The 22,510-nt window shown below is 36.0% G+C and overlaps 1 protein-coding gene across 48 annotated transcripts in view; it reads left to right on the top strand.

Annotated features, from left to right (window-relative positions):
• Ptprd (protein tyrosine phosphatase receptor type D) overlaps window positions 1-22,510 on the top strand; it is a 2,272,674-nt gene that overhangs the window by 575,989 nt on the left and 1,674,175 nt on the right. For 47 of the 48 annotated variants that reach the window (XM_037203377.1, XM_037203376.1, XM_037203370.1 and 44 more), the window contains one exon: window positions 21,665-21,733. The exons of the other annotated variant lie outside the window; for it this stretch is intronic. The gene's annotated coding sequence lies outside the window, so the exon portion shown is untranslated. The remainder of the gene's footprint in view (window positions 1-21,664; window positions 21,734-22,510) is intronic. 48 annotated transcript variants of the gene reach the window in all.

Genomic DNA, 22,510 nt, shown 5'->3' with positions numbered 1-22,510 from the left:
TAACTAATGCTTCCAGCAAACAACTGTCTTAAGTGAGGGAGTACCCTCAATAGATGCCCACAATTTTAACTTTGAGTCCGTGCAGCCATGTGTTTCCCTTAAATTTTCCCAGTTGGCAGAAGTCTTTCAGACATTCTCCAGAATGGATGTCTAGAGAACTGGCAGGCTACAGAACATGAGCTTGTGTGAAGCATCTCTAACCTCGCCATCTATTTGGTTCTAGCTCACTCTTGAGGCTCAGTTAACATTTAGTAATCTTATGTTTGGATTGACTGTTTTAGGTCAATACTTGGGGTATGTAGCAAAGAAAACCAGGCTGAAATATTTAATTCCATTCATTTTCTCTGAAGGACTCACAACAAATTTTCTTAAATTTAGCTAAGTATACACACACCAATTAAACATAAATGAATCTGTGTTTGAATGTATTATTTTTTGTACTGTAAATTAACTTCATACGGACACTGATGAAAAGGGTACCAGTGGATTCTAAGGATAAAGATCTATGTTTTCAATGGAAGTACTTTCACTTCAAGCAACATAAGTAAGCAAAAATGTTAAAATGTGGAACAAAAGAGAAGTGGATCCTGGAATAGCTCACAGACTGCAAGTAGGTGTTCAGCAGGAATACCTGCAGACCACAGGAACTACAGTTGAGCAGGGGTGTCAAAAGCTCCACTAAGTAACTATCCCAAGAATCCTGGTCTCTAGAAATATTTCAGATTCCTCCCGGAGGTTATCACAGTCACATTGCGTGTTAAACACTATCCATGTAGCCTAGTCAATATGGTGAGGTTGACAGCAGGAGCTATACTCTAGAGGCTGATGGAAATCACCTGGAAACGTGAGTGAAAATGGAATAAAGTAGGCAGGAGAAAGCGTGCGAAGTAGTCAAAACTTTAAATGCCAATTAGCCTCTTGCTTCTAATTTCTCAGCACTATAGGCATACCCATGTGTTTAAATTTTAAGAGTAGTCACTATCAACAAAATGCCATTTTCTTCCATAGTACCCCAATAAAAATGTCAGTGTAAGACAGACTTATTATCCAGATCACTGCCATGTGACACTAGTATATTTATTAAAGTCTTGAATTGTTGTAATCATTTTGTTGTTTTATTTATAAAACACGATTTATGTGTAATACTTAAATAAAGAAAAATTAGCATCAAAGCCATTACCTAAAAGCATTGTTCAGTTCAGAATTCTGTAATACTGCTCACAAGTGTACTGCAGAGTATCTTACAATAGGTATTATTTTTTAAAATACATTTTGACCCTGACTTTATCATTTTTGCACATGATGCTTGATGTTCATCCCAGCACTGAATATGGGAACCAGAAAAACTCAAGTGCATAACCAAACACTTTGGTCCTGAATGAATCAAAGACCCAAATAGGGACATTTGTAATTGCCTTCAGCAACTGACCATGACTACATATCTTTGCTATTGATTCTCTAAGCAGAATTGTGAGCATTTAACTGTTGTTCACAAGAGTCCATTTTGTAAGCTAGCTTCGCGTATTTGTATTAATTGTAGGACTTTGTGCTGTATGAAACTGAAAACCCAGATGTATTCTTTGCATAAAAGGAAATCCCAAGGGATACTGGAATAAGTTAGGATTAGAATTGCATGCCCTGGAAACGGGATGTTGACATTGGGAGCCCCACTCTCTCAGGATCTGGCCTTATTTGGAAATGATTTTTTTTTCTTTACAGAGTTTATCAATTTAAAATAAGATAATGAAATAAGCATGTGCTCTAATCAGAGTATGAGTAATTTCCTTCTTTAAAAGGACAAGAAATTTTGATATAACATAGATAGGAGCAGAGATATGGTAGTTTGAAGAGTCAAAAATAGGAAGGAAAAGAAAATGAAGGATATCTGAGTATATTAGTGACCAGTATGTATGTGTGTTGCAGGGTGGAGTGTAGAAACAGATTAATGGAGGTTTAGCCTACAAGGAGTTTGAGCTGACCAAAGCCTTGATTTGGGGCTTCTCTCTTTCATATCCATGAAACACTAAATTTCTACTGTTTTGAGTCAGTTGTTATTCAAATGTGTACATGGCATCTGAACATTGTAACTAGAGGTCTTCTGCCATTTTTCTGCCATTGTCTTATTACTTCCCTTTTTGGTGTATCACCTTAACATTTTCAGGCTGCTCCCATATAGTCACGAGATCATCTCAAAAGAAGTTCATTTTCACCCCAGTAAGACAAGAAAGTTCTTTCTTCATTCCTTCCTTCCTTTTTTTAAAAAATTCTTATGACGATGGCATAACAAGAACTTGTGTTTATGTGACCAACCTTTATTATGTATCCTGGGAGATAAGTGCTGACTGCCATGAGCCTTGACATGTAAGCAACTACTGATAAATGTGGATTTACGTTTCTGGATATGGAGAGGTTGACATTAATATCTTAGGTTTATTAGAACCTCGGGCATTTACTCAACACCCAGAATTAGAAGTGTTTTGCAGGAAGTAGGCTGTATTAGAGAAGGCCAATGTTCATTTTAGGAAGGAAGGGAGATAATCACAGGATACACACTCCATACCATCCTTTCTATCAAATAGACTCTAGAACATGTACACATAATTATTGAGTGTGTTCCACAGTATGAGTGTCTTCCATGAACATTTAATGTAGCATAAATATCCAGGCCTTCTGAGGTCACTTTAAAGGCTCTAAGCATGGAATCTAGATAAATCTTGCTTCCAACTAGTCCTCCTCTTGAGCTCTGAGGTCTCTGAGCATGTGTCAAACTTTGCTCTCAGGCAGAAGTCAGCGGAGTTTCCAATTTTAGATCATATGTCTTTCTAAGAAAAGAACATACAAATAACAGTCCTAAATTACTTCTTTGAGAAGATTCCTCCTTTGCTTCTTCTCTTAGAATAACAAAGGATTGAGTATACCTAGAGGTCCATTATGACTAATGTCTGGACCAAACAGCTGCTGATATAGAGCTAGGGGTTCCTCCCACACACTGGTGCCTCACCTACCATCTCTTAATGTTCACTTCCTATATTAGACTTTCTCTGTCATGTCTTCCATGCCCCTGATTCTTACTGGACTCAGATCAGTAGAGTAGAACATTACTGTAAATAATGGCTTTAGGTTATGCTGAATGTGAATGGGTAATTATAGTCTAGCCTTTTGGAAACTTGAGAAAAACAATAACATATAGGAGAAAAGAAAGTGAACCTGGAGACTCCTGAGAGATCTTTTTCTGTGTCTGGATTTGGGACAAGGAAACAACTTTCCCCACTCCCAGTGTGGTGTCTTTTTATATCTTCATTGCCTCATACTTCATAAAGATTACAGTTCTTCTTATGCCTAAGCTTTTCCGTTTGCTACAACTTCACCTATTTTTATCACCAGAGAAATGAATAACTATACAAAAGTTTTAAGGTTCAATGATTTACAAATTTTGAGAAAGATTCTGAGACACTGCTCAGTAATTCAATGATACTCAAATGATTCTAAACAGTTAATCAGCTTGCATAAGAGCTTAATTAATAACCTGAATATGTTTCATGCACAGAGAAAATGTGACTTATTAAATTATTTTTGGAGGCGCCCAATAGAGAAGGATGGTATGGGGTTAATATTCTGTTCCTCTGGACTTTTCTGAATCACTACTATTCTGGAAGACACTAGTGATTCCTTCTGGCTGAAAACATTCTCTAAAGATTGATGATAGATAGAGAGAAACTCTTGTTCCTTCAGTTCTGTTCAGGAGCTGTATTGACTTCATAACACCTCTCCTTACTCTAATTGTGTTTAAAAACTGACCAATTAATATTTTTACAAATACTAAAACAGTAGGAAATATTAAAAGAAGGGATTTGTTTGGAAGCTTTGAAAACAAAAATGACAAGAGTAAGACTAAGGAAGTTTTAGTCAATGATCTCTCTGCAGAAGCTGATGAACGAAAGTACCTTACAAGGCAGCTTTGTTTTTGTACATATTTCCTCACCTACAGCCCTCAGATAATCAGATTCTCTAATAAAATAGCTATATTTAGTGAATGATAATTTAATAAACACTTCTCGGAGGTCAGAACATACATTACAGTGTATAACATACATTAGACAATTATTTATCCATATTTATATGAACTACACATAAACACATAAATCAAATCTATTATGCTGTGTACATCAGATATTTATGAGACAGTAAAACTGTCTGACTGATGTTAGCCAGTTGGATCAAATCTCAGAAACTCATAGTCTTGCCATGCCAGCAACATTGGGAAGGAAATAAGAGTGATGGCATTAGAAACACATTTCTTACTTTTCTTATTTACATCCATGACCTGCTAGATCTGTCACTTAAGACAGGTTAGTTCAAATATCAGAGTCCCACTCTTCCCACTCACATGCCGAAGTACTTCTTTAGAGCATGGAATCGGAGGAGGAGCTTAAAAGAAAGCTTTGGCAAAACTGAGACATTAGCAAGTATGTAATTAATAATTAATGTGTGCACATCTGTACATGTCAATTTTAGTCCATCAGTAGAAGCACATTAATGCAGCTGGTGTGAAAGAAAGCTGCAGCAGACCAGAGAAAGAGGCAAGTGCAGAATACCAGGGGTTAGCTGGCACAAAAACTAGGCATCTGTCTTGCTCTGGAAGCAAGCAAGCCCAAGATCATCAAGGCACCATTTAGTTTCTGGAAAGGATACAGGTCTCTGTGCTCTCAAATGGCAATGAACAAGAGCCCAAGCTTCTCTTCTCTTCTCATAATGACATTAATGCAATCAGGGTGACACAGCCCTCATAATTCCCTCTAAACCTCATCAGTGCTCTAATTCTACATAAATAACAATGCATGTTCAGGCTACAGAATATGGAGCCCAAGTACTTCACCATTCACTAGGAACTATGCAGTGTTTGTCATATCTTTTTTGCTCAGATTACATGTGTGTTCATGTGTATATGTGTGTGTGTTAATCATTATGGGTTTTGTGCCAATATCACAATGAAATAAATTATACCTAGTTATTTTGAAACAAATTTGTGTATTATTAAATGTAAGATAAAATCAAAATATGTTTCTCATGGTTGCTGAATATCTAATGTGTCAACTTGTACATTATAGATGTTAAATGTCTGCTTTCTAGAGGATGGGCTCTGAGGACAGAGAGAGGGGGAAAAGAAGGGGTGATGTGGATAGTTCAATTAATAGACTTGAAAGGAAGGAAGAACTGGGTGGAAAGTAGGAGTTGGTGGTATTCTATTAGGAAAAGAAGACTTTGGATGAGAAACATCTGTTCTTGGGCCTGGATCTTGTAAACTGTATAACCTAGTCTTAGTCTTTTACCTAGTTTTTTTTTTTTTTTTTTTTTAACAGTGGATAATAGACACCTTGTTTTGGGAATTAAACCAAATAATGTGTGAAAAATGCCTAATTTCCAAGTACCTGGAATATAAACAGTGCTCCAGAGATGTCAGCATCTTTTCTTTTGCATACCTTAGCCTGATTTTACCTTGAGACGCAGGCTTTCAGTGTTTTTCAAGTTCCAGTGGAACAGATGATTCGAAGGTGGAGAATGACACAGTTCCAGCTCTTAGCACATCCCCCTCCTGTGCTGCTGCTTTTCAGAGTTTACCACTGAGCAGATGCCTTTTTTAACCTCGATGAGCTCATCTTTAGAGAAAGTTTTCTCCTTGCATTCCTTAGTATTTTGCCATTTTCCAAGTCAGGAGGTGCACAGAGAGCAGTGCCATCCCATCAGAAGGTTGGATTGCACTGTGCACATCACAATAATTATTAAGGTAAAAATGTCAGCCATTGTGGTAATTCCTTAAATAATATGAGATTTTGAGATTATAATATCTTTGCACTACTTACAGATTTAAAAAATATTTGAAAGAGTAGCTAAGTTAATTGTTATTCATTCAAGAAAGAAAACTTCTGTTTGTTAACTAGGGGAAAAACTAGAGGCTCACAAGAGGACAAAGGTTCTTTGACACAAGAAGAGGAGACTTCTTGTGTCGTTGACATCTTGGAGGGAAAAGAAATTACACTATGACCAACAACTGTAGAAGATGTATTAGTGAATGGAAGAGTTTTCATAGTGGGGAAAGGGTGGGTCCTGGTTAATGTTTCTGATACTTTTAAGGAAATATTTAAGAACAACCATTGTTAAATTATACCCAAGTCTCTCTGAACAAAACACTCCTCAAAACTGACAATTTTTCACTTGTTCTTCCCTAACATAGCAAATGAACTCTTTGCTTAAAAATAAAAATGATGTCACTTCATGCTTATAGAAAATATTGTGCTAGGTTCACAGAACTCAGTGGCATATGTGTTTTTTTTTTTTTTCTGTGTTATGTGGGTGTCAAATCTGCAGTGAGAACATAGCAAGTTTTTTATTGTTATTATTATGCCTCAGGTGCAAATGTCTTGGCAAGGAGTAGTGTATGTTTTACATGGGCTTAAGAAGTTTTAATAATTATGAAAAGGCAACTTTCTATTGATTTTCCCTTTTCATAGAGTTTGAATAGAAAAATAGCATTTGACTTCCTGTAGTTTTCTAATATATGGTTGTACAGAGAACCTTCCATGATTCACTATTTGTTGAGCCCCAAAACCTCAAGCAAGAAGCTTCAGTAAAATTAAGATTGAAAGACACAATAAAATCAGTCAACAATATACTGTCAGGAGGGCTTTGTGATGACTTTTTACTTGTAATTGGCTACTTACATCACAATTTTATTATTTCCTTATTTATAACTTTACTTATTAGAACATTTACTTTTTGCTTGGTTTGCTGTATGAAGATACTTAGATTTTTATGGCATCATAGGACCATGTTTTTATTTAAATCATAGGGATCTTTAATGTGCCCAAGCACTCCAAGACATCCCAGATGTCTCGTTGTTTGCTTCTCTTCTGACCTTTCCCCTCCTTTAGTGGACACCAGCTCATGCTGCAGTCTTCTCAAACTTTCACTGGCCCTTTCCTCAATAGTAATGCAGATTACTTTTCTTGAGAAGTAATCTGTCAGTGAGAGCTCATTTCCTTGTAGTTACATTGTATTAAAAAAGCCAATATACACAAGCAATGTGTTGTCGGACTATGTTATGTGTCATGATCAGACTGTGTTAGTGTCAAAAGAAAGTACTGGGTTCTGAGAGAAGTCAAGCACAAGCAGATGAAGCATGACTAACCGGTTCATTCCAGAGGAATTGCTAAGTGTAAATATTTTGCTGCTTTATGTAAATACACAGGCTTGCTGAAATAGCCCCTCCCTATAGTATGAAGTTCTTGCTAGGGTGTTTACAAGTAGCACCAGTACACATATGCGCACACGTGGGGGGTGGGCGTGGGGGCGAGACTTGAAATAAAACCTACCCTACAAGGTGTACAGGGTCCTACCCTCTCTATTATAGTGGTTTTGGTATCTCTCTTGACCTACTGTGAAAAAACAGAGTAGCCCATGCACAATGTGGATTGCTAGTCCTTCACTTTAAAATGGTTTTCCTGTAAAGTTGTTAACACTGACCCTGAAGCCTCAGCAGCATTACGTCAGCCGCTCTATTACAAAAGGGAAGAGCCCAACTAAAAGTGGAAAGCAGAGCAGATGCAAAGCATGAGCTGCACCCCCATGTAGGACAGCAATGCCGCTTTTGTCATCCCTTTCCCCCAGGGAAGCAGATTCTTCTTTTAATCCAGTTCAGACTGTTCTGAGGCAGATACTATTTCTGAAAGTGTTGAACATGCAGAGCCAAACTTTCTAAGTATGGTGTACAAGAGGCAGGAAAAACATGATGTATTCTTAAAATCCAGGGGGGAAGGAGGAGGCCATACTAGGTGACTGCAAAGAGGCTTTCCAGGCCTGTGCTCCATGTGGTTCCCCACACACCCCTGTGGGAGTGCTGGGATGCTGTGCCCTGCACTGACATCACTGCTTTTCTCTACTGAGCTTTGCTTTTCTCGTGTCTTTCCTGCTACTTATACGTGCACTTCAAACTTGTTCTCAGTCCTCCTCCCTATTCAGTAAAGGATCATAGCTCAGGGCTTCTCTTTATCCTTACATCAGATCTGCTCTGCAGTCACTGGAAAGTGTTCTACCTGATCATCTCATTATCAACTGTCTGGCTTTTGAATGTTCTTTCTGAATCTTCATTCCTATTAACAATCTGGTTGGTGGAGTTTACCTTAACATAACCTCTTAGCATTAAAGTAAAAGAAACACCAGTAAACAGAATTCATTTGCAGAAGGTATGACAATTAATCTGAGTATTTTGCCTCCAAGGACAAAGAGTTGAGGAGCAAAGGGATTACACACATGAACTGAAGATTATAAAAAACTCCTTTCTTGCCATTATAAATACTGATGGTCACAAATCCTGCCTTCCTATAGAAAAATTTCCACAAGTTTTCAGGACTATTTAGTGATGTGGAGTAATGGAGCTGTTGCAGAATAGTTTCGAAGCAAGCAATACCAGACTTGACATATAGAATCAAACTGGAGTCAAAACTTAATCAGTAAATACAAAAGGCAAAAATAAAGCTAGACCAAGTGCACCTTGTGTATAGGCCAGGCTGGACCCACAGGCCAAGGTAGTATGAGCTAGCAGCCCCAATGTCTGTGTAACCAAGACTGTAAACTAGGCAAGGAGCAGAGAGCTGACTTGACCTACCAGAGACTGGAGAATCAAATTCCTTTTTGGCTAGAAGCATGAAGAGTGTAAGAGTTTAAGAAGAAGGACAAGAAACTCAGAAAAATATCTCAAAGAATAAGAGAGCTGAGGTTAAAAGAAACATAAAACATAGGTCAAAGGCTAGAACACACCAACTTAGGAGAAAATACAGCAGAAAAAAAAATGTGGCAATGGTTTGTCTCATAGGAAAGCTTTTATGTTCTTTGCAGCAAAGAATAGAAGGTAAGATTTAAGAGCAGAAGATAACACACAGCTCCCAGTCAGCTAATGCTTCACGAGGAAACTGGGAACTCCACCAGGCTGTGCTGGGCACTATCAGAAATGAAGAAGGGTTAGCAATTCTGCTGAAAAAGCACATGGTAGTTAGGATATTGGGTGGTGGCAAAGAGGTAACATTTCTGTGCTAGGTTTTGTACCTGAGCAAGTCCATTTGGCCTTGCTAGTAAGAATTATGAGCTTAGGAGAAATCTTTTTGAAGTTGGTAAGCTGTGGTTAAGTAAAGTGGAAGAATTGCCTGTGGGCACTCGGATGTTATTTCTGGTTCTCAGAATCAAATGAACAGGATAATGATGTGGAGATGAAACTGAAGATTTCTAGTGTTATCCTCTGTACTTACAGGGCAGTGGCTCACACAAGGGTGTCCTTCCATTGAAGTCTCATCTTCTGACACTGTAATTTCTTACATACACACACACACACACACACACACACACACACACACACACACACACACACATATATATATATATATATATATATATATATATATATATATATATATCCTTATTTTTTATTTCATGTCAGCAGTACTCAAACTTTATTTGTGCTAGTTTATAAGGAACATCCTTTGGTATAAAACATTGCAGAGGGAGTTTGAGTAGTAACAGACCTAGGAACAATATTCCCCATGGCACTTAAAAGTAAATTACATTTTTTTTCTGAGATGTCTATAGTTATTTCTGGGATGTATAAAAAGAAGAGTTATATGATAGGAGTAGAGGATTCATAAGATTTACATATCTTTTCATATTTTCATTTGAAATAAAATAGATACTTGGCTACTTTAATTTGCCTTCACCAGAAGAACAATCCAGAATAATGTCATCTTCTTATTCATCTTTACTAATTGAGTGGAAGAGCAAAAGCTGTTCTCTGAATACAATCACCATTGTATCATTTCTGATAAGTGGTGCATATTTGGTTACATTTCTTCCTCTTACACAATTTCAAATACATAAGAGGAAACTTTGAAACACATTTCTCAGAAACACTGAAGAAGCATTCCAAAGAATTTCAGCTTTACTCGTATGCTTTTCTGTTGTAATATTCAGAGTCATGCAGTTAGAAAAATCATTTTAGATTAATTCAAAACACTATATATTTTCCAAATCCTAAAATAAGTTTTGATGCTGTACTTGTAACAATATCTCGTTAAGTTCCTTGGTGAAGTTTAGCAAACTTGACTACCATTAAGAATTGAAAACACAAACCAGGCATGTGGCATGTACTTGCAAACCCAGAAGTGTGGAGGAGCTCGAGGCAGAAGGAATCCAGGTTTGATGGCCATAGTAAGTTCAAGGGTAACCTGAGCAACACAGAGAGACAATGTCTCAAAATCTAATAGGCAAAAAAATTAAAATTCATAAGATGCAACCACATTTTAACTAGAAAACTTAACAATAAATTTTAATGTATAAAACTGCAAATCTATTGTATTAAATAAAATGTTAAACACCATAAATATGTGCTTTAGCACATGAATTATTAGCACCAATAATTAATTATCTGATGATTACCAAAAATCTATCTACTGAATAATTTTATGTAATATAAACAATTTAGGTTATTTTGTAGCTTAATATTTTCATATTGTGGAAAGAATCAATTCAGTAGGACTGAAATGCTATTTTCTTGTAGTTTGAAAAAGGAACAATTTGACAGTCACATTTACTCCATATTGACTTAGCCTCTCTCCCATAAAATAGAGACATAAACATGTAATTCTTAACCAAATAAGTGAAGCAAGTTTCTTTTAGAGATAATGTGCAGTATATAAACATTTCTTGCACAACAGCACAGACTAGTGGCCACTGGATTGTAGCAACTGTTGGATGTTTTCTCAGATGACTAAGGTAGTAATATGAATTTTGAAATTACACATTTAAATAATAAATATGATAAGCTCATATAATGTAATGGTAATTATCCAAGTTTTTAATCAATATTTATTTGCACTTGTTCCATACTGCTAAGAAGATATCTTCAAAATAACTAGTGAAAAAGTAAACTCATAAGTGCTTCAGCTGAAAACTGAAGAATGTATTGTTGATATGAACATTCTGTGTATGTGTATTGTTGCTTTCAAAATCACTGTATCTAATAACCTACAAGCACTGATTTCCTTAGTTAGCACACAGAGAAACAGAAATGATTCCATGGCTACATTTCATAGACACCAACAGGCTTTTCTAAGACTATATATGAATCCACTTTATGAGTCTCTTTTAATATTTAAATGTTAGTTCCCTTATTTTAAGTTCTTTTCAAAAGTTAAAATGTTTATCTAAGCAATACTTATTATTTAGGAGGTTTCTGGACAATGCCATCTGAAAAGAAAAGAATACTTTTGGGCTAAAGAAAAGTTGCAAGTGTTTGCACAAGCACCCCCTAGTACTGTGAACAGAAAGGACAATAGAATTGATTAAGGGATGATGGATGCCTTCATTTTGGCTTCTAAACCCTGAGTAATTTTCTGGCTTCCTGTTTGGACTTCCCATTCCCCATGGAGCAGTGGAGAACAGACTCCACTCTGGCATAGCTGGAAATACTGGAGTGCAGTTGTTTAAGTGAAATGACTCCTTTTGGTAGCAAAAGAGAGATAGAATACTGAATGCTCAGATATGTGTGGTGGATAAGTCAGAGTGATTTAAAACTGTTCATCCTAGGAAAGTGACATACATGACCTCTGACTCCTGGAAGTCAGTGTTGATCTATGGGGGAAATTTATAATTTATTTAAGATTGCATTATAGATGAAGAACTATTGGCTATTAACATTGCAACTTTGGAAAAGTTTGCAGTTTTCCTGTGTTTAATTTCCTAATGTATGTACTGGCTAAAATTTCAGTGTTCTGATACAAGTCCACTGATGCTAAATGAAAATAAAGTTTATACATACTGAAAGACAGAAAATGGCAACAAATCCTTTATTATTCCAAGTTCTAGATTCTCAGTTTGCATTTTTGGCTATTTTCCTTGCTGCTGTTCTTCACATAGAAGTGACTTGAATATTTCCCCTGATTCTGTTTTTGCATGGAAATATCGTATCAAGTTGGGTACCATTTTTATATTATATCATTTTATATTATATCATTCTCTTGTGATCTGGAGACAATATAAACAATTTTTAACAGTAACTTCTTTATCTGTTTCTTTTAGTTAGAAGAAAATTTCAATGATATAATTTATATATCTTAAATTTGATGATTTTGTAGACCAATTTCTAAATGGTCTTAATAAATAAAAAAACATGGAGCCAGAAATTTGGGTTGCTTCCATCAACTTCCTGTTTACCCAGGTTTAAATGCCTTACTGTTCTGCCATCTGATTGGCTCTCTGTCTAGCTACATCACTTCCTCTTCCTACACAGCTCTGTCACTTTCTGTCTGTCTGTACAGATCTCCAGACCTCTATGGTTGGAAATGGAATTAAAGGCATGTGTCACCATGCTTGGATCTGTTCCCTAGTGTGACTGTGAACACACAGAGATCCTGCCTGCTAAGTGATAGGATTAAGGGCATGTGCTGCCACTGTCTGACTTCTTTGATTACTTAAAATGGCTTCCTTTTTCCTCTGATTCTCCAGGCAAGCTTTATTTATTAAGGCAGAAATAAAATATCACCACATTTCAGCACAAATAAAATATTATCATATGACTTATTTATTATACCATCTTTATTATACAATCATAGCATTATTTTATTAAACATTTTAAACACACCTTTTTTTCCTAACACACACAGTTCTGGTGTGTTAAAGATGTCTTAAAAGTGGGAAGACACATTCCTACCACCTTTCTTGGCATTTCTGGGGCTGACTACCTCACTTTCATTTTAAGGGTTCTCTGAAGAGACATAAGCTTTTTATTAACAATCTGATAATTTGTTCCTGTTTTACAAAGTATGAAAATAGCCAGTAATCCAATCAGAAAGATAATTTAAACCACAACTTTCATACCTTCTGGTCAAAATACAGCTACTTACTCCATAAGTATATTATGGTATATATCAGACTGCACATACTATCTTTCTACAAGGATATGGGGGTCATTTAAACTACTCTGTTTAACACAAACACACTCTACCATGAAACTGTCCAATGGTGCATTTCTCTTAGGACCTCTTCCTGCCAATACACTATGCATAGTTGTGTTTTAAAAGCACAGTTCATTATGTGTACAAAAACATTTGATATTTGTCTTACTAAAGGCAAAATGAACTTTACAATTTTGCACATGTATGCAGATTTATCCAATCAGGATGAAGAAGGAAGGCTCTGCAGTGGTGTTTCAAATCTTACTTAAGATACCTCCTTCGGGCACCCATGTCACCTTTTCTGGTCTCTTTATGACTTGTTACTATTCACATGAACCGCATTACCACATTTTCTCATGTGATATCATGAGACATTATGAATTGCAAATCTAAGTGACAAAAACATTTTATAAAAATGCACTCGTGCATTTGAACAACATTATGCAGACTTTTAGAGGTTCATGAAAACTCTTGTTAACCTTGGATACAGGAAGGTACATTGGCAGGAGATAAAATTCCTTTACTACTGTAATTTACTCCCTTTCAGTCATTAAAGTCCATGCTATCATTTTTAAAGGACTTTCAATAACATGGGAACACCGTGGGGGAAAAAAGGAGGCATTTTGTGTGAGTGGTATATACTGACTTTACCTGAAGTCGCTGGTTCTGTGACTAATCTGGTGCATAACTCCATCAGAGAACTAGGATCAAAATTTATGTTCTCCTTCAGATGGAAGCAGAACCAGGTAGGTGTACATCAGCACATGGGTGGAAAATAAAAATATATTATATGTGCACATGGAATTTTACTCAGTGTTAAAGAAAAATGAGACGATAAAATTTCAGGAAACAAGTGAGATAACAGAGGCTAAAAAATACAAACACTACATTCTCTCTCTTATGTTTGGATACTAATTTCTCATTTGTACATAAATGTCTATGTGTAGGACTGTGTATATATATATGTGTGTATATATATATATATATATATATATATATATAATTTTCTAGGAAAATAAAAATAAAAGGGTTCATGAGAGGAGAAGAAGAAGGCTTTAAGGAAAGAGGCTGTGGAGGGCAACACAATGTATGTGATAGGAAATTAAAAGGAGAAATACCAAAGGTATAAATGTATAAGCCAGGATTGGACAGAGGTTTGGGAAAAAGAAAGCAGAGAGGAGGGTCTACCAAGATTAAATATGTGTGGAAATTCTAAGAAAAACTGCTTTTTAAGCTAATTTGAAAAATAACATAATTTTGTTTGTCTTATGGTACTGGAGAATGAGAAAGTGCAGGAACATGTGGCCAGCATCTGAATGACAGGTAGGAGAAGAGTGGAAAATTATCAGATCAGATTATATATGAGAATGCCATCATGGACAATACATTTTATACTAAAATTAAAAACAGTAAAATTAATTACTAATATTGTCTTTAATCTGCAGCTAGAAAACTTCATATTTTCTGTAGTCCCATGCTTCTAAAATTGTGTAATGACTTGAAGGTTAACTTTTTCTAATATTTGAGGGAAGAAAAGTTAACTGGGCTCCAGAAGTATCTACTAAGTAATTGTATTGATTTATGCTAATTCCAAAGTTAGGTTTTAAATATCTCCAGTTTAGACTCAATGTCTTCTCTTTCCTAGTCTGCTAAGCATGTCAACTGTTTATATGTTGCGGGGATCCAAAATCTTTATTTTCTTTTCTGTTTTATTTAATTTGAAGTTTATTTTAATATAATATCTTTTTTGCTCAAATAGTATCAATCTAGTTTATTAACATACATGTAGTTACATTTTTACTTTTTTATCTTTCGTATTTGAGATTATATATAATTACATTGTTCCTCTATTCTTTCTTCTCTCCAAACTCTCTATATATCCATCTTTGTGCTATTTCAAATCCATAGTTTCCTTATTCATTAATTTCATTCAATATAATTCCATCATATTCCTTCACCTTCCCCAATTCCCCCCCCCCAAACTCCCACCTCCCTACTTTTTTTGAGATGTGAGGGACATGATGTTGGGTCCAAAATCTTCCCGAAAATGTCCATATTAAGTAAAACTATGGGCTCTCATAAACTTGATTTCTGTTTGTTATAAAATGTCATCAAGCATTTCAAATTTTGGATAAGAATGTGACTTTCATGTTGTCTTGCACAAGGTTGTACGCACAAAGGCAGTTTGCTTTGGCCCTGAGTTTCTGAGTTTAGCACACATAGAGCTTTGCTCATCCAATATCTGTACAGGAGGACATACACTCAGGCTTCCTGCTGTTCAGTTTTCTCTCATCTGGGATCTCCATCTTCTGTATTTGATCTTGCAAAAATAGCAACCTTTCCCTAAGTTCCTTCATCAGTACTAACATACAGTGGTCCTGCTAATAGTTCTGCCTGCTCCTTCCCCAGAGGCTGTGATAATGATCCAAACATCAGTGCAGAGTTAAGAACTCTACCCTTGAGTGAGCAACAGAGTAGCCTGGGTTGCCAGAAAATGGTCTGTACAATCAGCTTCTTCCACTGCTGTTTTATAAAAATCTCTCTTTAACAAATTGGGCAATTTAAGATGCTCGAATAGAGAGTGTTTAATAGATTAATCAACCTTGAAGATGCATTTCAGGCTTCCATCTACCCGTGTCTCTTTATGCTGATTGCTCACAAGCATTTTGCAGTGGGGTAGAAATGGAACAAGCTTTGAATTACACCAGGAAAATGACCCAGTGCCAGGTGCGCAGGTGAAAAGGGGGTTAAATTTGCACTTATCTTTTATGTGCCCACAGGGCCTTATTTGCTGGTGTTTAAATCTCTGGGAAAAGCAGTAGGAAGTTTAAGCATTTTGCTGCCTCTGCTACCGTGATCCCAGGAGAGTATTGCCCTGTGTCTTCCCATTATTCATTGTCACTCTGCTTCTAAGCAGAAATACTTCTGAGGACTGTGTGCAATCCTGCAGACGCTGCTTTACTTTAGCTCGCAAGACGTTCCAGTAAAAATGCTGTCATTGGGGATGTGCTTTTAAAGCGGATATGATCTTGCCGTGAACAGATGAGGTTATCCAATATATTTAGGATTTTCAGAGAAGGTAGCTGCTAATGAGTTATGGTCTAGATTTAGTTACAGAAACAAAAAAAAAAGAAAAAAAAAAACCTTCTTCTTGCCCTGAGTGTCAAAATTGTATTTAAATTGTTCAATCATTTCATGCATATCCTCTAGCAAAGAAAAATGTATAGTTTCAGTGACGTAAAGTTGCTGATGACATATTCATACTAGCGACACCCAGAGTGTAGATGTAATTCAATTTACAACTCTTAGTCACATTAAATCTTTAACAAGTAACAAAGGTTAGAAATATTTGCTTCTCACACTTCAATTTTAGGCAGTAGTAAATCAAAGACTTGAAAGAGTTCTTCTGAAATATAACATGCTTGTCTTTGCAGTTACCTTATTTTAGGTCCATAAGTGACTTATTGACCTGGCAAAACTATTTTCTATAGATAAGAATTAGAAGCCGATTCTTTTTGTGTTTTTCTAATTCCACAAGTTTCATATGTCTATTTATTTCATTTTTAGCACATTTCAAATTAAAACTGGAAACTGTTTGATGATAGTCTTTCATATATTTTCAGTGTCTTTAGATATAACCACATTATTTGCAAGCCACAATTTTTTTTGTGAGGGTAAGACAGAATAAATATAATTTACAATAGCTATTTTTAAAAGCTATCTTCTTTCCACAGTTATACAATATGATTCTGTGAAATGTTTAAATACTTTTTTCTCCAAAGAGAAGGCATTTATTGTGAAAATGGGCTGTATTTTTTGCATTGTTAATTTTCAGAAAGGTTGCTATGTATCTACTAAAAAGAAAATGCTTTTAAATGACCCACTCTTCAAAACAAACAGAAATTGTGAAAGAAAATCGGTCTCACCCATGCTACAGTAAATGTGGTTTGCAAGAAGGCGGAGTTGTACAGTAATAGGTTTTAAACCAATTATCTAATTTTCCCACAGTGCATTTTGCACTTTGTGTGAAACTGAGATGGAAGAATCCATTTCAATTTGATTAAACACATTTAATACTGAGGGCTTTCAGAGCTCAATTACATTTTTCATTTAATACTTTCTTTATAAGATTCTTTTTCTCATTTTTTCCTATTATCTCTAAAAGAAAATTTCCTTGCACTAGAAAAAAAATAGTAAAGCCATTTTGCCTCATGACTAACTCACAAAAAGCTTACTTTTTGAGTGTATAAACAAATGCAAGTTTTCCACCTATTTCTCACTATTGGTGAATTCTGTAACAATCCATACTAAGAAGGCACTGAAGGAATGTGCTCCTTCCCCAACCCCCTGTATTACAAAGTGGTAGTCCAAGGACTTGAACTAGTTATTCTGAAATCCAACATACTTATCTTTGTAATTACCTTTTTAGGTCCCCAAAAGGTAGTTTATTAACCTACTGTGAAAACTATTTTTTTCTCTTAAAAGATCTAGAAGTGTGTGCCCAAATTTGTACCCTCTGGCAGCTGAAAACACTACCTGTTGGTTCTACAAACAGTGCTGGACAGTCTGTTAAATGGACAGGGTCCCTAAAGTTTATTTTGGAACAAAGAAGGATGGGTGAGCAGGGATTGCATCCCATAATCTCCTTAATGGCAATTGAGTTGCAATGATTTGTCTATGTGCTTACTGGGAGTAATGAGTAAGAGATTAGGACCACGCCTGCTCTATTACTGTATTTAAAACGTTGGACTAATGTTAGAAGGATTGCCTATTGAATTGAAGGTACATCCTCAATGCATAAAACCTACCTTACTGAATTCCTATTGCAAGATTCTCAACATGCTCTGGTCATTAATGCATTCATTTGTAACTAATAATTGAACCAAAAATGTTCATCTCATTTTTTCCACTACTCTGAGATTTTTTTTTGATAAGGTTTTACCAAAGGGTGAAGGTGATAATTTCACTCACATTTTCTATTCCATTTTATCATATATTCCAACTTGCCAAGTCCTATTAGTATTCCTTGTATAAATAAGATTATGATTTCAGGGCTGTACATATCACCTTGCTATAATTATTATTTTAAGATGGTGTATTAAAATATATTTTAAATTTTCTTTGAAGGGAATTTAGATACTAAAGTTCAAGTTCACTGCTGTATGTTTTCATAAGACAAGTAACAGGGTTGCCAACAGAGATAAAATTGTTGCAAACATTAGTCAAATTCTATGGCAAACTTGGTTGAGTGAATCACCCTTAAATTTTTAAGTGAATATATCAGTTTTCCGTTTAGATACATATTTTGGCAGTTGGTAGAATTCTGTCAGTGCTCATGCATGTTCAGGGTACATGTGTTTCCTAATCCTATATGACACCTAAGTGTTCTGCCCATTTGATGATGGGCTAGCACACTCCCCATGAGAGTGGTAAATGTGCGCTCAATAAGGTGATGGTCCTTAGAATGTTCATCCAAGCTTACTGAGAAAAAAAGTGCAGTGAGTTAACACACTGGTTACCATTTAGCTGTCAATAGGCTACTGTTTTTAAGTTGAAGATGTTAAGGAGAAAGCCTTCTGAAGAGGCCTTAGGAAACAGATGTCACTAATTAGGAAATTAGTGTCCTTCTTCAAAATACTATTACCACATGTATTTGGGGGTTGGTGAGCAGCCATGGGGCACTGTCAGATTTGTGTTGAATTCCTCTGAAGGGCAGCAGGCCAGAGGAATTCTGAAAGGATGATGAGCAAATTGAAGCCTGTTCCAGGTGATGATTTAAACAGACACTTTTGCCTCCTGCCTTTGAAACACAAATGATGGCACAGGTCAATGATGGCACAGGTCAAATGTGATAGTAAAAAGCCCATAGATTAGGAATTCATTCATAAATAAGTCAATGTCTGAGTTGGGCAAAATTTATATTGGAAGAAATGAACTAGTAGGTGATCAGGAATTGACAGTTTGTGGAATAGTGAGTCTGGAAGAGGCTTGAGACAACAGGATTCAGATTTGAGAGTATTTGAGATACACAGCTAGATTCAATTTGGCCATCTTCTGGACAGGAAATAGGGAAGAGAAACAGTTCTGAGTGATGAGTAAAGGTGAGATCATGAGATAGGAGTCTGTGACAGTACTATAACAGTGTACCCCACCAGTGAACTAACCATGAACCATGAGGCCTTACACTCATAAAAATATAAAGTCATGCATATCTTTTATTGTAGGATTTATTAGATAATACACATGTAATATCTGTTCACATCATTCTTTGATTTTACCTCTACCCATTTCAGTTCTCAATCAAGACCATCCCCCAGAGACATTCTCACAGGTCAATTTGATCTTGACCATTCCCTAATTAAGATCGCATTCTCAGGTGACTCTTGGCTACCACTACTTTGACAGTGACAGTTAACTGAGACACATGGGATAAAATTTAATTTATAACCTTAATCCTCTTGGCAATTTTGTTTTCAAATAACTACTGTGTATGAAGAATGATGAACTGGCTTCTAAATCTGTAACAGTAATGTCTTATGAGAATAATAAGGTTAACAAAGTGTTTCTTAACACATATGCTTGCTTGTGTGTCTATAAGCATCTGGTATCAAGGAAAGCTAAAATTAAACAAATAAATAAAAATTTGCCAGAAGATGTAAACAATGTAACAAGGCAGAAAATAAAAAGAAACCATTGGAAAGACAGCTACAAATAGCAGAGGAAAGCAATGGAAATTCTTAAGGTTGGTCGTGTAACATTGTGCAGTATTTCACTTGCTTGAAAGCCATTTTTTTAAGCCTTAAAAATCAAAGGTACTATCAGCTCCCTCTATCTAAAAATTGAGGGCTGCAAATCTGAACATGCTTGTTTCCTCAATAATCTGAAAAGTTGTTACTGGCCCTCTGAAAAGAAACAGTTAGGATAAACCATGCATAAATTTATCTACAACCATCAGTAAATAGTACTTTATTTCCTGAAACATGAAGGGCTGGATTAGGGAAATGTGATTTTTATATCACAAAAGTACTCAAACTACTCTCAAGATTTACTAACCTCATCTGTTCACATATATGTGAACTATATGCTGTGTTCACATGCTTCAGCTATTCAAAATAGACATGGGAATTCAACTTAATAAGCATTTTTGTTGTTGTTGTTGTTGTTTTACTCTTTACTCTTTGGAGAGCCCACTACCCAGCTCCCAAATAAATCACACAGAGACTTATTGTTTCTTACGAATGTCCAGCCTTAGCTTGATAGCTGGGTGGATGGAATCTGGTGTCTTCTCTCCTTCCTTTCTCATTCCTCCTTCTTTTTCTCCTTCTATTTATTCTCTCTCCTGACAGCCCCGTGTACCCTTTCTCCTGCCTAGATATTGGCAGTTAACCTCTATATTAGACCATTTATGTGTTTTAGACAGTCCAAGTAACATGACTTCACAGATTTAAACAAATACAGCATAAAAGAGTGCAACATGTTTGCACTCCCACAAGCAATTGAGGGGTGGCCTAAAACTCAGTATGTAGTGGAGTTTGAACTCACGATCCAAGTTTGACAAAAGTTTGAGCTCACACAGAAAATAGAAAGAAGTGGCTGGACTAAATTTGTAGAAGAAATAAGGCTCATAACATATGAGAAATGAAAAAATAGATGAAATGCATGTTAGTAATAAATAAGCTGATGTGATCAACTGACCCAGAAGTTCTGTTGGCTCCCACAAGTTTAGATATAGTGAAGGAGGAACAGTTTTACAGAGAGAGAAACTTCTAGAAGAAAGAAATGCAAGAGGTTTAGGTGTGCATGGTGAGGAATAACATGGAACAGTCATGATGGAGGCTTGAACTTCAAGCTCAAAAATGGGTAGAAACTGTCCAAGGTATTTTTGCATTCAGATGCAAATGGCCAGCCTGAGTGACTATCTTGTTCTGACTACCTCTGCCATTCAGTTTGACCTTCTGCCATTAAATATAGCACATTCTGTGAGCTTGTTGAATTGTAGATGATTGTTCTTTGCTTATTTGATAAATATTCAGGCACTGATTTGCATGTGTTTTCTTCATATGCATGGAGGACTTTCTATACACATTGTTGACTTAGGCTGTGGCCTCAGTGTTTTATACTGTTACCATAAAAGGGGTCAACTTTCCAAATATATTGCAATAAATTGAGTATGGAACTAGAAGTCTGCAGATAATCATCACAATTTAATGGATGGATGCTTCATGTTTCAGGGAGAAAGCTTCTGGATAATCAATGGCAAATATTAGGGGAAAGTCTGACATCTTTACTTCCCATTGAAATCCAGAAAATCAAAAACAGATTTCCAAAGCTCACACAGAAAACTCAAAGTATGTTTTAACAAATTACATTATTTTTCAGTGAAAGAAAATAGTTTTATAGTCACTCAAGAAATTCTTGTCCTATAGCATGGCAGTATAGAACAGAGAAATATTTAAGGATAATGCATAATCTTTCAATATTGTGAGGGGTATTACCTCACATGAAATAACTAAGATAGACTCACATTACATACTATGAGTTATTAACAATAATTTATCAATTTCATTAGTCTGTAAATATGCCCAGACCATTAATGTAATTACTCATTTAGACTTGAACACATAGTCCTCACAGATGTGGATTAAAGGTGTCCCCATTTTCTTCTTCAGGGGAATCTTGAGGAGTTTTGCACTTTTCACCCCCAGTCTCCACTCCCCTTCAGGGGAGGCTCTTCTTTGGTAAGTCTTACATATTTCTCTTTGTGAATTTAGTTTAGTACAATCTGCCTGTCTATCTTAAAGCAGAGCAGAAATAGAGACGTCAAGATCATTCACTGATTGCAGCATTATGTTTAATGGGAGATGATAGCTTTACTACTATTTTCAATTATTCTAATAATAAAAGTGCTTTTGAAACCTGCAGTTGTAAAATTAAAATTATATGCTAGAATAGATACTGCTAATTTTCTGATTCTAGCATTATGCTATCTTTGTGATCACTTTTGTTTATATAGTATATTCACAAATACCTTAGATTATAAGCAGCTGTGTAAAAATCCATCCTTGAAGAGGGCTAAAGCTAAAGTTACATACATTCACATTCTTCTTCAGGTGTCATATCATGCATATTACATTCAGGACGCCATTACTTAAATAATCTAAACAGCAGTCCTGGCATGTTTTTGTTTTTGTTTTTGTTTTTGTTTTTTGTTTTGTTGTTGTTTTTGAGACAGGGTTTCTCTGTGTAGCTTTGGAGAGATCTTGCTCTGTAGGCCAGGTTGGCCTCGAACTCACAGAGATCTGCCTACCTCTGCCTCCTGAGTGCTGGGATTAAAGGCGTGCACCACACCCCCAGCAAATTTAAGGTTGTTTTTTTTTTTTTTTTTTTTTTTTTGAGACAGGGTTTCTATGTGTAGTTTTGGTGCCGGTCCTGGATCTTGCTCTGTAGACCAGGCTGGCTTTGAACTCACAGAGATCTTCCTGGCTCTGCCTCCCGAGCTGTTATTAAAAGTGTGC

The sequence above is a fragment of the Peromyscus leucopus genome, chromosome 2, assembly GCF_004664715.2.
Source record: "Peromyscus leucopus breed LL Stock chromosome 2, UCI_PerLeu_2.1, whole genome shotgun sequence".
Lineage (NCBI taxonomy): Eukaryota > Metazoa > Chordata > Mammalia > Rodentia > Cricetidae > Peromyscus > Peromyscus leucopus.
This window is presented reverse-complemented; position numbering and strand designations above follow the sequence as displayed.